A 16,210-nucleotide genomic window follows, 5' to 3' on the forward strand; every position below is an offset into this window, starting at 1 on the left:
AGACCTTACATCCACAAAAACCAAAAAAGGTATTGTGTGAATGTGATCTCTTTCAAAATATGAGATTTTTTTTCCTTTTAATCTTTTCAGAGCACAGTTGAGCACAGGTAACTAACTACAGAAGGAAATTACAGTGAAGGAGACTACTGTATAATTGTTTTGTGAAGAGAAAAATGTATCCTATTTAAAGGTTCTCTTCTGAGAAAAAAACCCATGCACCATTATTTTGCCTTTTTCTGAAACTAAGACATTTCTCCCCTCCCATCTAACCACCTTACCACCTAGGTTGTGGAAAGGACAAGCCCTTTCAAACTAGCTTAGCTGTGCCATCAAGGCTTTCCATGGACTTACAAACATCTTTATTCTTGAACAATTCAGCTTCCTGTAGCCTGTTTCACTCCTATTTTGCTCCCTGATGCCCAGAAGACCCTCCTTTGAAGACATATTCGGTATTTTCACGTGAGTAAGATAAATGACTCCCTTAGAAGAAAATGTGAATTTGAAGATTGAAATTGAGAAGGGAAATCAAACTCTTCCATCTTTTTCTTTATTAAGGATCAGAAAAAAATGATATGTGCTTACATGCTGAGAGTAAGCAACTTTTTTTTTGGGGGGGGGGATCCTGTCGTGGTGCCTGAACTCTGGGCCTGGGCGCGGTCTCTTAGCTCTTCACCTCAAGGCTAGCGCTCTACCAATTGAGCCACAGTGCCACTTCCGGCTTTTTTCTTTTTTGCTTATGTGGTGCTGAGGAATCGAACCCAGGGCCTCAGGCATGCAAGGCAAGCTCTCTACGACTGAGCCTCCTTCCCAGCCCGAGTAAGCAACTTCTGCAGCCTGTGCTAATGAATTTAATCTTGATGCTGAAATGAAATGTCTGCCATGTGTCCTGAACCCGAATTCCTTATTTTCTGAGAGTACCACTCTTCAGAAATTCAGATTTGTGCTGTGAATATTTACTTCCTGTAAAATGTAGTTGCTTGGATGTTTTGATTTTGTGAAAGCTGGGTGAATTTGATGTTCTTTCAGTTAAAGTAAGCATGTAAAAATGAATTGAACCTGATTAAATGAAGTTCTTTCTGCCCATTTTCTCTGCTACAGATTTTTCTGATTTAGGAAATCTATATTTTAAGTCATTCTGGATGCCTAATTAGGTCTGTGTATGTATATGAATCAATAAGAAATGCAGAATTCGCCACATTGATTTTGGAGCAAAGACTCACAGCTGGTAACTGGGCAATGATTCAGAAGACAGCTGAGGCTGAAGCCATGAGCCTTCCTGCCTGTGTTCAGCTACAATCTCTTCTAAAACGCCCCTCACTTCCCATGGGTTGGTTTCTCTTTCTGTACAGAGGTTTCTAGAGCTTCATCTTATTCTGGCCTCTTAGTATACCAACATGAGGGGAGTCAAAGCAAGCAAGTGAGATGTGTCAGAGGGATTTTTTTCGGAGTCGGTTGTGGGGCCTTACCTCTGAGCATGTCCATTGTCCCTCAGCTCTTCAGCTCAAGGCTAACATTTTCCCACTTGTGCTGCAGCGCCACTTCTGGCTTTTTCTGCTTATGTGGTGCTGAAGAATTGAACCTAGGTCCTCATGCATGCAAAACAATCACTTTACCACTGAGCCACCTTCCCAACCCCAGCAGAACGATTTTATCTCAGGATCTATCACACTTGGGAGCTTCTGGCTGAAAACCCCAGAAAGACAAAAGTGAGGAAACACCTAAAAAATGTAATATAGGAAGTTGAAATGTTTAACCCTAAAAACAGTTTCTTGGATAAGGAGACTCAGGAACTGGTGTCACCTGAGGAGAATCTGGTAGAAGAGAAAATATCCAGAAAATGAGAAGGGGTGTGAGGGAGTGGAGAGAAAGAGGCCTAGATTACCCAGAACTGGACCTGAGTGTGAGCTTAATTTCACCGTGGGAAACCAACCACAATGACACAATAGTTTACAACTTTGATTACTTTCTCTCATGCTACCAAGCCTTTTCCAGGTCCACTGCCACTCAGCACGGTGTCCATTCTGGGATTTACTGACTGCTGGTGGTTCCCAGTGGAAGAAAAAAATGTAAGCCACAGGACTAAAGCTCAGAAAAGACACTTGTCATCATTTCTCACATGTCCTTTGTAAAAGTAAGTTATACAACAAAGCCTGGTATCAATGGGGATGGGAATACATATTGTGAGAATATAATAATATCTATTATTATTGTCATAATAAGCTAACATCTATTGTTTTCACCAAAGGGAAAGAGATGGCATTTCTCCTTTTTCAGGAGTATGGGACAAGTCATTCTGTAGAATGTTCTTCAATTGGGGGCTCTCTGAATCTTTTCTCCTATGATTGTGGCTGTGAGGTTTCAGGAAGGAGAATTACAGTGCAAAAGTATGTTCTCAAGCTGAGCACTGGTGGCTCACACCTATATTCTGAGCCTGAGATCTGAGCATTATGATTCGAAGTCAGCCTGGGCAGGACAACCCATGAGACTCATCTCCAATTAACCAGAAAGAGCCAGAATTGGAGCTGTGGCTCAAATGTTGGAGCACTAGCTTTGAGGGAGTGTGGGTGAGAGGAAGCTCTGGGACAGAATCTTGGCCCTTAGTTCAAACCCAGGATTGAGGGATGGAGGGGAAATATGCTCTAATTGCATGAAATCAAGGGTGTATGTCAGCATCAATATTGATGGTAACTTTGGGGTAGAGTTGACCAGTTTAATTCAGGAAATGATATGTTCCACTCTTCTCTGTTCTGTATTCTTACAAAAAAAAACCCAGCTACGTGCAATCTATACCTAAGAGGTGTGGATTGCACTGATGGATTGGTTACACTTTCCTCTACTTAAGAAATTATACATAAGTCGTGTAAAAAGTGTTTTTATTTTGAGGAGTTTTAATTTAATATGTGATTTTGTGAGTACATCTTGATCAATGTCACCAATTTAATCATTCTTCTCTCTCTCTACCAACCCATCCCCTCAATTTACCTGGTTACACTTTCACACACTTACATTATGACTGGATTAGCCTACTGCACCAGTTTTGTAAAGAATTTTCTTCATTGTTCAGGCAAGGAAGATGAAGATGAGGACGACAAGCCCAAGACAGCATAGCTATTAATTGGCATCAAGATTATTTGACTTACAAAATCTTCACCAAAGGAAGCATTATAAAAAAGAACATGGCCAGGAAAAGTAGAAGCATCTGTATTTGTGTGTGGGGGCTAGTTCTGGGGCCTGTGTGCTGTCCCTGAGCTGCTTTGCTACCACTTGAGCCACGGTAACACTTCCAGCTTTTTGGTAGTTAATTGGAGGTAAGAATCTCATGGAATTTCTATCCTGGGCTCACTTTGATCCACAAACTTCAGATCTCAGTCTCCTGAGTAGCTAGGATTGCTGGTGTGAGCCACTGGCAGCTAGCAAAACATATATTAGTTGTCCCACTTAAACAAATGGAGCAGTAGGTCAATTTATACTGGTGAAATGCAGATAATGATTCCTCTACTTGTTCCTCTCTGGTTTTTATGACTAGTGTGATACTGCTCACTCTGGTTTATATGACTGTGCAATCATTGTTCCATTTTGTTCAGTAAACAGGAGAACTGTAAGGGGAGAATATGGGATGAAAATTTTATCTATAGTTTTTGTGGCCTGGCAATATCTTCTCAGAATATTTACAAGGGAAATAAGACTCCATATCGGCTGAATAAAGGAAAAGACACACATGTGCCCCAGAAGCAGTGCCACAGAAGGACAAATGGGAAAACTCATCTAGGCTCAGAGCAAAGCAATAGGATGGGTTGTTCAGGTGCGTGAAAATTTGTGAAGATTGTCTTTCTTACCATGGAGCCATCATTCAATGCTGGCATTTATGATATGTTCCAGGACTTATATCTATTTAGGTCTGTTTCCTCTGAAGCATCTTTGATAATGACAGAAAGGAGAATGTAACAATGGCACCTGGTTATGTTATCTGAAGGAGATTTCAGCTCTCTCCCAAAACAAATTAGGGTTGTAATGAATGACTTTTATTTCCTTAGAGAATTCATGTTTAATTCTTTGTTTCTATTACGATTATCAAATTAATAACTTTAAATTTGTTAGATATTATTATAACAAATATGGAATTATGATTTTTATGTTACTAAGAGGCACCCATTTTCCTTTTAGATAGAAAATATTTGGCTGGATTTCAACTAAAGTTTTACATATCAGCCTCCTGAGTACCTAGGATTGTAGGCATCAGTCACCTCTCCTGGCTGAGACAAATATTTTTGATAAGGAAAATCACTATGCTATGGAACATGAGGCATGAAGAATGTAGACTAAAAAGGAATATTTTAACAGCATTAACAAACTGAAGTTTATCACAAACTTGCCAGCTTCAGTGAGGAGAAAAATGAGAAAGAAGTTCCAGAGTCAGAATTGGAGACTAAAGAGAAGTTATTGAATATCTCTTTGTTAGCAGAACTACAAAGATTCCTTTTTAGAAAAATTCATTTTGATGTACTGGTACATGCTTATAATTCTAACTACTCATGAACTAGACACTGGAAGTTATAGAAGGTTTGCTGTTGGTATGGTAAAATTAGAATACTGGTACCTCAATATCCAAAACAAACTAGTGCCACATGTTGATAAGAGAGGCAGAAGTAGGACGATCACAGTTTGAGGCAGAAGTGGGCCTTTGTTTATATGTGGATGGTAATTAAGTCATAGAGGCAAGCCTTCATGAATGGGATTTAAATAAAACCAAATAGATTTTACTTCTGATAGTTAATACAGTGCATTACACAGAAGAAGAAAAAATCCTGACTATGTTGGCATTGAAATCTTGTATCTCCAGGCTCCAGAATGTAGAAATAAATTTGTTGTTTAAAACCAATTCAGTAATGGGTAATTTGTCATCATAGGTCTAAAGGGCTAACAGTAAGCCATCTGAAATGGACTGTTTGTGTTTTTGTTTTGTTTTGTTTTTGTGTTTTTTTTTTTGTCGGTCGTGAGGCCTGAACTCTGCGTCTGTGCACTGTCCCTCAGCTCTACAACTGTAGACTAATACTCTACCACTTGAACTTCAGCCCCACTTCCGGCTTTTTCTGCTGAGGAATGGAACCAAAGGAATCGAACCAAGGGCCTCAGGCATACAAGGCAAGCACTCTACCACTGAGCTACCATCCAGCCCTGGTTTCTCTATTTTATTTTTCCATCTTTCCAGAGACCTTTTGATACTGAAAAATGCTAAGGCTCCATAGAGAAAAGTTCTAAAACTGCCCATTGTCCAACTCTGACTTCATAAATTTTGGAGTGTAAGGAATGACATCAAGTACCTGAGAGACCTAAGACAGGACAATTCATAGTCTTCGGCCTTGCTTCTCAGCACCTGGTGCACATTCACACTATGTAATCAAGTCAACTAATGGTAGTTATAATAAATTTAAAAATACATAGCCACAAAACATTTCATGAACACTCTTGCACTGTAGTCTCATTGGCTCCCATGTCCAAAATAGGAAACAGAGGCTTCAAAAGAGGTAAGTAATTTACCAAGGGTTGCAAACCTGGTATATTGGTACATTTAAACTCAGAGTAATCTATATCCATACTTAGGCTAACATACCATGTGCATTTATTTTTTGCAGAAATAAAGGCTCACAGACCTTTATTCAAGTTCTAGACTCATATGTGCTAACATGATATGTCTATCCTGGGTGCTTTACTGGTGCCCCCAAGTCATATCAGCTGTAGTTGATACATCTGTACCCATGCATATAAAAATTGCTGAGACTTGGGCAACTGTACTTTTAAAATCTCCCATGAAGTAATAATGTGTAATTAACAGTATGAAATCCAGGGCTAGAGAATAAAACTTCTATGATGGTGCCAGACCCACCTTTCAATTCTTTCTTGGTCTCTTTCCTTCCTTCCTTTTTAGTGCTGGGGATTGAACCCAGGGCCCTGTGCATATTAAGAAAGTGCCATAATGCCAAGGAATATGGTCATTTCAATCTCTCCAACTTCACTCTCCAATTCACTGCTACCTTGTTCCTGATACTTTACATTTCTTGATCCTAATATTTGGAGATTACTGAACTTCATAAGATTTTCTTCATTTTACAGAATATTTGTTTGCTCTCTTCCTATGTATCACGATACTGAGCAATAAGGATTTTCTTGAACTCCCCAGGCAGAGTTCATGGCTCATCATCAGGTTCTATTTTACCATGTATATCATTATATTATTACATTTATAATAACAACTCACTTAAATAATTGTTTCTCTTCCTCAGTCTATTGGTAGACCCATGTCCAATCCTAGTTTTTATATAAACAGGAATAGAATTTTTCTTGTCTTATTTTCCTCTTTTTGACTTGGTGCAAATTTTCCTGATCTTATAGAACTGTTTTTATCCATGAATATTTTTCAGGACATTTCTTCATATTTTGCATAATTCAATTAAGAGATTTCCAGCCAAAGAAAACAACTCAGAATTCTAGAGGTTAATGACTGTACTCTGGGTTCTTGTGTACTTGGCACTGGATTTGGCATCTCTATGTTACAACAATAAAAATATATATATTGAAAGTTGCTTTGTTTTTGGTTTCCCATTTTGAGCCATATGAAGCATTTAAGGTGCATAGCAAGTTAACCGTAGAAGTATGAGCTGGTAATCTTTTAAAAATATTTTTTATTTTAAAGAAATTGTATAGAGGGGTTACAGTGTTACAGTTACAGTACAGTAATGAGTACATTTCCTGTCGAGCATTGTTACCCTCTCCTTTGTTTTCCCCCTATATTCCCTTCCCTCCTTACTTCCCCAACTCCTCCTTCCCCCTACCCTGAAGTTGTGAAGTTCGTTTTCAACATAGTGTATTGTACTTCTCATTGTTACAATTGGTCAACCTGTATCCTTGTTTCAGCATTTTGTTGTTTCCCTTCCCCTCCCAAAATTAGAAAAATGAATATACATGATGTAGAGAACTGGAATCAAATACAGTGACAACAGAGCATATGGGAGCTGGTAATCTTTAACCTTCAAATTCCAAAACAAAAATAAGCAATGAATGATAAAATTTGTTCAAAAGGGAACCCTCAGACTTCTGATTGATACTCTGATTCTTCCATTTAAATAAAATGTTGTTAGAATCAAGTTCTGATCCAGGGTACAATGTTAATACCTGTGGAAATGATGACATTGAGTTGGTATTAGTTAAATATGCCTTCCTATTAATGAAATACCATGGAAAATGTTTTTACAAAAACTGGATGATAGCAAGAGGGATTTTCGACAAAAGCAGTATAGTGGGTAAGGTATGTAAAAGTTACAAAACTGGAACTGCATGCTGAGAAAAGAATAACTTTATGGGGCGGAGTAACGTATTGTTTTAGATGAGCGAAGTTAAGATGGATCATTATGTAACAAGAAATTTCCTATTTGGTTCCTTCTAACAGCTAACAGATACTTATCTATTTATAAAAATAAATACTAGAATGAAAAATCCAAAAGAACTTTAATGATGCATTTAATATTTTGGAGACAACAAAGATTTTCAGTGATAGGGACAGTTTAATTAATTCTCAAATTTATAAGCACTGGACTCCCATGTAATCATTATAAGTGATGTTCTTAGAATAGTATGAAATTTCTAAGGATATGAAATATATGAAAGATATAATTAGATGAAAAGTCAACTTATAAAGTAGGCTCACACCTGTAATCTTACCTACTCACAAGGATGAGATTGAGTATCATGGTTCAAAACCAGCCCCCAGAGGAAAATCCATTTAACCACCAAAATGACAGAAATGGGCCTGTGGCTAGCGCTGAGGACAAAAAAAAGCAGAGAACAATGTGTAAGCCCTGGATTCAAGCTCCAGTTTGGGCAATAAACAAATGAATAATCAAACAAATATATGACAACAAATTGTAGGAAAATATGCATATGCATATATGCATGGCAGAGTGGTCTAACCGTGGTGTTCCAGTGTTTACATTGTGGAGTTCCAGGATGGGAACATCACAAACATTTAATTAAAGGAAATCAAATGTAACAATACGTTGGAAATGATTTGCTCAACTTGGGAGGGATTGAGAGAGTGAAGGAAAGAGGAAGAAAAATAAAGGATAGGGTAACAAGTTAGATAAGAAATGTTATCACTACCTTACTTATGTAACTGTAATCCCTCTGTACATCACATTGACAATAATATTGAAATAAAAAATAAAAACAAAAGCTTTTATTTATATCATTATATTTAAAAGTATACTTTAAAAGAGTTATAGGCATGTTTTAAATTTCTAATGCATTGCCCCACTCTACTGGAGTATACTGGAATATGGGGAGAATTACTTACACACGAGTCCATGAGTAAGGACCCTAATAAGAATTCCACAAAGATATGTCAACATGAACCAAAGGGTCCTACCCATAATACCTTCCTTCTAAAGCAAATCCCACAACCTCCCAAATCCACATAATTCAATCATTTAAAGACAAATGATGAACCAACGACTCCATGTGTAGAAATACATAGTTGCGACAAGGATGGAAAAGGCACTGAGACAAAGTGAATAATGCACAATTTTAAGGAAGATTCCATAGATAAAGGAATGTGTCCCACACACTTCAAACTGTAAAAATGGGAAAGTCAGTCATCTTTGTCGTACTAATAAAAACCACAAAAAAATCTAACTGTGGGATTCAAAAAGATTGTTCACTGTGACAGCACAGTAACATCAGTGCAAATTACTATGTCCCTCTTTCCTTGTCTTATTCCCACCTCATTCTTGAATTCTGAAGGTGAGATTCTGGGGAGCCAGTTCCCTTTGCTCCAGTAATTCATGAACGTGAATGGGTGATTGGAGATACAATTTCTTCATATAGTTCTTGGATTCTCATTTTTTATTAAACTTACGGAGAAATAATGGAATTGCATAACACAAGAAAGTCTTAACTTTTCCACTAATTTCTAAAATGCCTGCTGTAAGAACAACAAAATTAATGAAAGAAACAACTCAGAAACCATATAAAGATATTTTTGGTGTATTGATACCAGGAGAAATTGAAAACTCACGTATAAATACCAAATTACATTTACAAAGCACAAAACCTAATTCTTCACTGAGCTAATATGATAATTACACATTTATATTTTCCAACAAAATCACCATTGAGAATACCACAGTCAATTTCAATCACAGAAGCAAAGCTTCAAAGAACTGCTAAAATTTTTACCTATTCTTTCCTGGAGTTGAGAAGGTTGATTCTGCTGACGTTGACTGTTTGATCCTCTTCCTCCTCACAAATAAGTGTGCCTATGTAGAACAATATATACCTATACCTTAACTTCATGGGTGTCTAGCCTTTCTGGTTGGATCTTCGGTCTGAGTACCACCTACGGAGCATATATAGTTTATGAACATGGACCATGCCTTAACAAGCTAAAACATGCTCTAAAACAGTTCTAACAGAAACATCTGTGATAATGGAAATATTCTATATATGCATTGTCTAACAGATTAGCCACTGGCTATATGTGCCTAATGAATCTCATATGTAAAGAGTGTCTGAAAAATTAATTCTTCCGATTTCAGTTAAATGAAATTTTAAATAATAAGATTCATCTACTCATTGTTAACTGAACAACTCATTTTCCAAATAAGGAAGCTGAAGTTCTGACAAAGATGATGATAAAATATAATCCAAGTGAAGAAGTTTCCATTAGATACTAACTGAATGCCTGTGAATTATCTGAGCTTTCTTGTCTTATAGAATTCAGCCATCACTCAGCTAGATTGACAGCTGGGAGGAAAGGGGTGGGAGATAAACACAAGCTACTTGGGATACTGAGAATTGCTCCTTGAAGATGAGGGTTATGCATGAATCTTTTCTATATTTAGTAGATAACAAAGTGTGTGGAGTCCTGAAGGTAGAAAAATAATGATTGTATTTCAATCAAACAGGTGCTCTGTTTATCAAAATGGGAGAGAAGACAGATGGGTGAATTCTATAAATATACAAACTATATAGAGAAAATTTGCTATGTTCTATTCCATGATAGGCCCTGGCATAAACGTTGGCACTTTGTACATACTCTGTAAATATTCACACACTAAAAAACAGAAATGTAATTCTTTATTACTGTTAAAATACATAGAATATCTTCATACTATATATTTGTGGGCCTATTTTTTTTCCTTAATTTTTTCCACCCCTATATTAAGAACTGGCCCTAAGAGAAAAGCTTCTAGATGTGTTAAATTTGAATTCCATCTATTTCTTTTGTTGAATTGTACTCTAGATAGGATTGAGGGATTAGGACAAGAAAAATAATAAGCATTATCAACAAGTTGTCATGCCTCATTTTTAAGGGGAGGTATGCGTTTATTAGGAGAAATATGTATTGGTCTTTGTAGCTAGGAACAATCAAGAAACAAAAGAAAAAGAAAAATTCCATGGCAGTCTCAAGTGTTTGCATATCTTCAAGTGAATACTAGCTGTTCTATATTCCATAGTATATTTGCAATCTTTTTCTAAGCTATTGTCATCCTCCAGAGTAAAGTTCAGGCATGCCTATTGCTCATTATAAAGATCGCAGTTGCTCAAACTCAGAATACATTGTTTGTATAGGCTTCACATGGCTATCTTTATTTCACTCAGTAGCATTGAGGAATGGGAGATACACTTGAAATACATAAATATACACATACACACATATCTCACTGGCTTTCACTATTACTGTAAAAATTAAGTCCTTTTTGTCTCTGACCCAAGAGCATCATAAATCGTCTAGCATCCATTAATGTGTGACAAGTTCATTATTAACTTGCAAGTAGGTTAAATCTCTAGATTCACACAATTCTAAATACTCATATGCAGAAAAATATATACCTAGAATTTTGGTGTGCTTCTATATTACAAAGCTCTCAATTTTCATCTTATTTGCACAGAGGCGGCAAAAATGCTTGATAGGAAATGTACTCATTACCTTGTCAGGTAACTGTAACCCCTTTGTACAGTATTCTTACAATCAAAAATGTACAAAAAGGAAAAAAAGAAACTGGAAGTCACGTATTTCCATTAAAACTAACCAAATTTAAGGCCTGTAACTTTCTACAGGTTTTTAAGGACCAAATAAGTTGTAGATATGCCCCAAGGCCTTTACGAAAAGCTTAGGGAGAGAGATCCAAAAGTGGCAGGAGAGCATAATTATATAGCTTTACTTCACTGTTACCATAGCAGGAGTACAAATCAATATGATGGTTCATAGTTACAGGACCAGAAGATATACTAGAAACTGACATCAATGAAGGTCATTCATTGTAGGAAAACATAAATCAGGATGCAACAAAGGTTGCAATCAATAGTGACCAAAAAAGCAACACAGAATGGGATAAAGTTATTTCAAGTATATATTTGATAAGTGGTTCACATCAAGAATATATATAAAAAAACACATCATTGCAACGACAGGCAACCTGATTTTACTATGTGCACAGAAATCAGATTTTTGTCCAAAGAAGACAAAGTGTTAACAAGCCCATGAAGAAGGTGTTTAACATTACTAATCACAACAAAAGTGCAAGTCAAAATAATGAAGAAAATTATCACTTCATATGAATTAGGTAGGATAACTACAAAAAAATAAAGTACAATATTGATAAAAGTGTGGTAAAATTGGAACCGTTCTATGGGAAACAGAATGGCATCTTTTCAAACAATTAAAAACAAGATTACTCATACCTATAATCCTAAGCACTCAAGACAGGAGGCTGAAATGCAAGGATCACGGTTCATAGCCAGCCTGGGCAGAAAACTGGAAGTGGATCTGTGGTTTAAAGTGGTAGAACTCTAGCCTTGAGGAAAAGTTCAGGGACAGTGACTTGGCCCTGAGTTCAAGCCCCATGACAAAAAATTTAAAAAAAACAGAAAGTAAAGAGAGTTTTCCTGTGATCCAGTGACTCCATTTCTGGGCCTATACTCTAAACATCTAAAAGCAAGGTCTGGAAAAGGTCTTGTACACTCATATTTATTTTGTTCAATATTCAAAACATGGAAGCAATCCAGTGGCCATCAACAAAAGAATAGCTAAAGCAAATGTGGTTTATACATACAGTGGCATATTATTTCAACTTTTAAAAGAATTATGGGGCTGGGAAGGTGGCTCAGGGGTAGAGCACTTGCCTTGCATGCTTGAGGCTCTGGGTTCAATTCCTCAGCACCATATAAGCAAAAAGAAAAAAGCCGGAAGTGGCGCTGTGGCTCAAGTGGTAGAGTGCTAGCCTTGAGCTGAAAAACTGAGGGACAGTGCCCAGGCCCAGAGTTCAGGCCCCACGACCGGACCCCCCTCCCAAAAAAAGAATTATGTTGTGACATATTCTATATTATGATTGAACCTTTGGAATACTGCTAAGTGAAATAAGCCAGTCATAAAAAAGATCAAATATTACATGATTCTACTTATATCAGTAGTTACATAGAACAGTCTAATTGATAGAGACAGGAAGCAAAATCATACTTGATGTATACTTTGAAGCAGAGGAGAGTGGAAAATTGTTTTAATGAATAAAGAATTTGAATCTTGGAGTATGTAATGAGTGTGGACATTGAGATTGTACAATATTGTAAATGTACTTATTACTACTATGTTGTATTCTTAAAATGATTAATAAAACCTGGGAGAGAATTATGAAAGGGTTAAGCATAATCATGGTACATAGTATGCCTATGTGGATATATCAAAATGAAAGATCCACTTATTTAAGTAGATAATGCTAATAGAGTTGAAAAAAGACAATAAATTTTAAGTTAAGGGTGCAAGTTTAAGTCAGAGGGCTTTGCTTCTTCAAAAAAGCAATTTAGACATCCAATTTCTCTGTCAACATAGTGTTGATGGGACATCACAATGTACAGTGCCCTGTGAGCAACAAGTGCTTATGTGCCACTTAGAGGGAGTTAAACCACTTCATCTGGGTAGTTATGGATAAAAGGTAATGCTTGGACAGTTCCAACATAGTGGGGATGAATGATGCAGCAAAAAATACACACCCTTTTCCCCATGAAGCTTTAGGTGCTAACACATGGATTTTTCTGACTATGGTCTGGGAGTGTCCTTCTACTTCCCATCCAATCAAAAGTGTTTTCTGTGCTTGTGCTCTGAGAAGGGGCATCCAATAAGGAAAAATTCCATACTCATGCTCTGAGACTAGGAAACCAATTATGAGACACTATGTCCCTCTTTTCGCTGGGGAGTCTGTTTCACTGCTCTGTTTTTGCTTTGAGGAAGAGTCTGTTGCATTGCTCTCTTTTTGCTTTGAAGAACAACTGCGATAAAAATTGTTCTGCTCTCTAATTCTTTAAAGAAAACAAACCCGAGACATAGACAATATTGCTATTCTGAAGATGTTGCGGGGAGGGAAGCCTTGACCTTCAGCTTTGAGAATAGATTTAGAATTTGATAACTTAGGTGCTGTGGTTTCAGATTAATCTGAACCAGGCTAATGTCTGCATTTTCTCAATTCTTCTAACTAGAATCTCTAAAGTATTAGGAAAAACAAAACAAACAAACAAATAAAAAATAACAAGAATCTGATATTAGGCTAGCAAAGGCTCCAGAAATTCTCAGAGTTCTTTTATCTTGTATAAATCTAATAAATGAAAAGTTAATGCAGCAAAGTGTTAATTCTGTAGAATGTGGTTTACTTTCTTCATCTTATTCTGAGATAGAAATTGATCTATTCTAAAGCCAGAGGCTATGTTTTCTTTACAAGCTAGATCAGGTTCGCTGAATTTTGCTTTCTTAAAAATTGCTTAACGCCTGTAAGAAGGAATTGAAGACTGCTAGGCAGGAGGGATTGAGTGTGAGATGTGGGAAGTGTTCTCATACTCTGCATCTAGAGGGCTAGAAAATATGATGATCTGCTTGCTGCCTCAAGCAATTCAGAAAGTGGCTTGCATTTTCTAAAACCTAAATCCAACCTTTCACCTTCTCTTTCCCACCAAGAATTCCCCCTCAGGCTTCTTCTTACCATAGTGTCTTGGCAGCTTAGAACTGCTTTGCCTCAGAAATGTGGCATCCGAAGTGTGCCCTGTGGTCAGCCCAGCAGCTGGTATCTGACTGATTCATCTATGGCTCTGAAAATGCTGCAGCTCAATCTGTGCTCTGTGCTCAGGGTTCAGTAAGCATGCTTAAGTCCATAGCTATGTGCTTCCAGAAAGCAGACTTTCCTCTTTCTATTAGCAGTAGGAGCACAAGTACAAGACAGGTTCTTTATAATGAAGCAGCCACACATAGTTGTTGGTTTCATAATTACATGCTAAGGCGAGTTTGCCTAAGGGAACCAAGGCAATATGCGAATAAGGTGTTTTCACCTGGAAGCTCATAAGCCTCCATTCCAAAAAGGAAGCTGCTTATAATAAATTCTGTCTGGGAATGGACTTTGTAGGAGTTAGAATAATCTTTTTCTCTGAAAATGATTGATTGAGGGAAAGCATTGACTAAGCCTAATCATCTTCTAAAAAGCTATATAACTAAAGTATATCCTGTTACTAAAATAGTCTAGGGACTTAAGGAATAGTTTAACTCCTAAAGCACAAGATGAGTAAGAATTTTCTAACAATTCCTGGTCTGGTTGTCCTGGTTTAGTGGATTGCTCTGAAACTGTTAACCCCTTTCAAAATAAACAGCTGAGCTTCAAAAGAGCTAATAGAGCAAGATTGTGAACATAACGTGTGATCAATACCAAAAGTAGTAACTCATTAGGGGTATAACTTGGGCAGACTTCCTACTCAGAGTGGTTGCCTCCTGTCAATAGCATGCTCTTTAATAGAGCTAAACTTTGCCATGCTAAGTTCCTTTCAACTTGGTGGTCATTCTTGGGATATTGGGTTACAGTATGGGAGTATTCCCAACAATGTGGGGACTAATCCAGGATCCATGTGTAGGGAGACCCTCAGGAGGAGACACATCCTGACTTGTTGAGATAGCTCAAGGTTTGGTTAAACACCATCTGTTAGGGTAAAGGATGGAAAGTTTATCAGCAATTTCAGGAAAGGGCCCAAGGAAACACCTCAATAAAAGGTAATCTCATGCATAAGCAATGTGAGGAAAAATTGGACTAGAGCATACTACCTGGTTGGTTGGGGATTTTTATGGGATGAGTGTGCCTTAGGCACAAAGAGAACTTGAGTCTCAATGTGTGTTTTCATTCTCTGGCCCAAGAATAAAAATGTGGGAGCTGGAAGAATCCATTGTTGAGAAATCTCCAATAACGGGAGCGTTATAGGGAAGATTAAGTGCACCAAAAACTGAAATCACAAAAGACATGCTAAAATTGGGAATAAGAATTCTAGGCCTAAGGAACCCAAGGAAAATGATCTAAGTACCTGTTTCTGATAATCCATTGGGAGAATGTTGACAAAGGTCTGAGAACACTATTAAAGAATGGATGATTTTCATTATGGAGTTCCATAATGTGCACTTGTCCAAACAAAAACTTGTTATGAATATGTGCTTGCATGTGTGTGTTTTAAATACTATATCCTGAAAGGGGAACTCAAAAAAGTCCTACTCACTAAACTCCCTCAGCTGCCCATTTTGACTCTGAAGTCTGGATTGATCATCTAGCTGATCCAAGGATGTATGATATTGAACCTTAGTTTCAGAAGGAGACTCTCTGGGTAGACTTAAAATTCAAGTCAAAAGTCAGATGCCAGTGGCTTGCACCTGCAATCGTAGCTACTCAGGATCTGAGAATTAGAGTTCAAAACCAGCCTGGGCAGGAAAGTCCTTGAGACTCTTATCTCCAATTACCTACCAGCAACTGGAAGTGGTGCTGTGGCTCAAGTAGTATGGCTTTTGCCTTGACCTCTGGGCCTGGGTGCTGTCCCTGAGCCCTTCAGCTCAAGTCTTATGACCAATAAAATAATGCTTGTGTTAAATGGGTTAAATATTCTGCCCACCATTACTGTTAAGATTCTGTGGCACAGAAACCACAAAAACACGTGGTCCACTTCCTACTATGATGAACCTCAGATCCCCAAGAGCATGGAGTGCATGATCTGTCAGTCAAACACAGCGTGGGGAAACTTGTAAGACCCTGCTGTTGCTATTCACAAGAGTATGGATCTAAGACAAAAACCCTCTTTTCCCAAGCCAACTATACCCCTTGCTTCTGTAAGTATGGGGAGGGATAATTGGCATTTCTGGGAAACTTAT

This window comes from Dipodomys merriami, unplaced genomic scaffold (genome assembly GCF_024711535.1).
Source record: "Dipodomys merriami isolate MVZ:Mamm:240054 unplaced genomic scaffold, mDipMer1.0.p SCAF_646, whole genome shotgun sequence".
Taxonomy (NCBI): Eukaryota; Metazoa; Chordata; class Mammalia; order Rodentia; family Heteromyidae; genus Dipodomys; species Dipodomys merriami.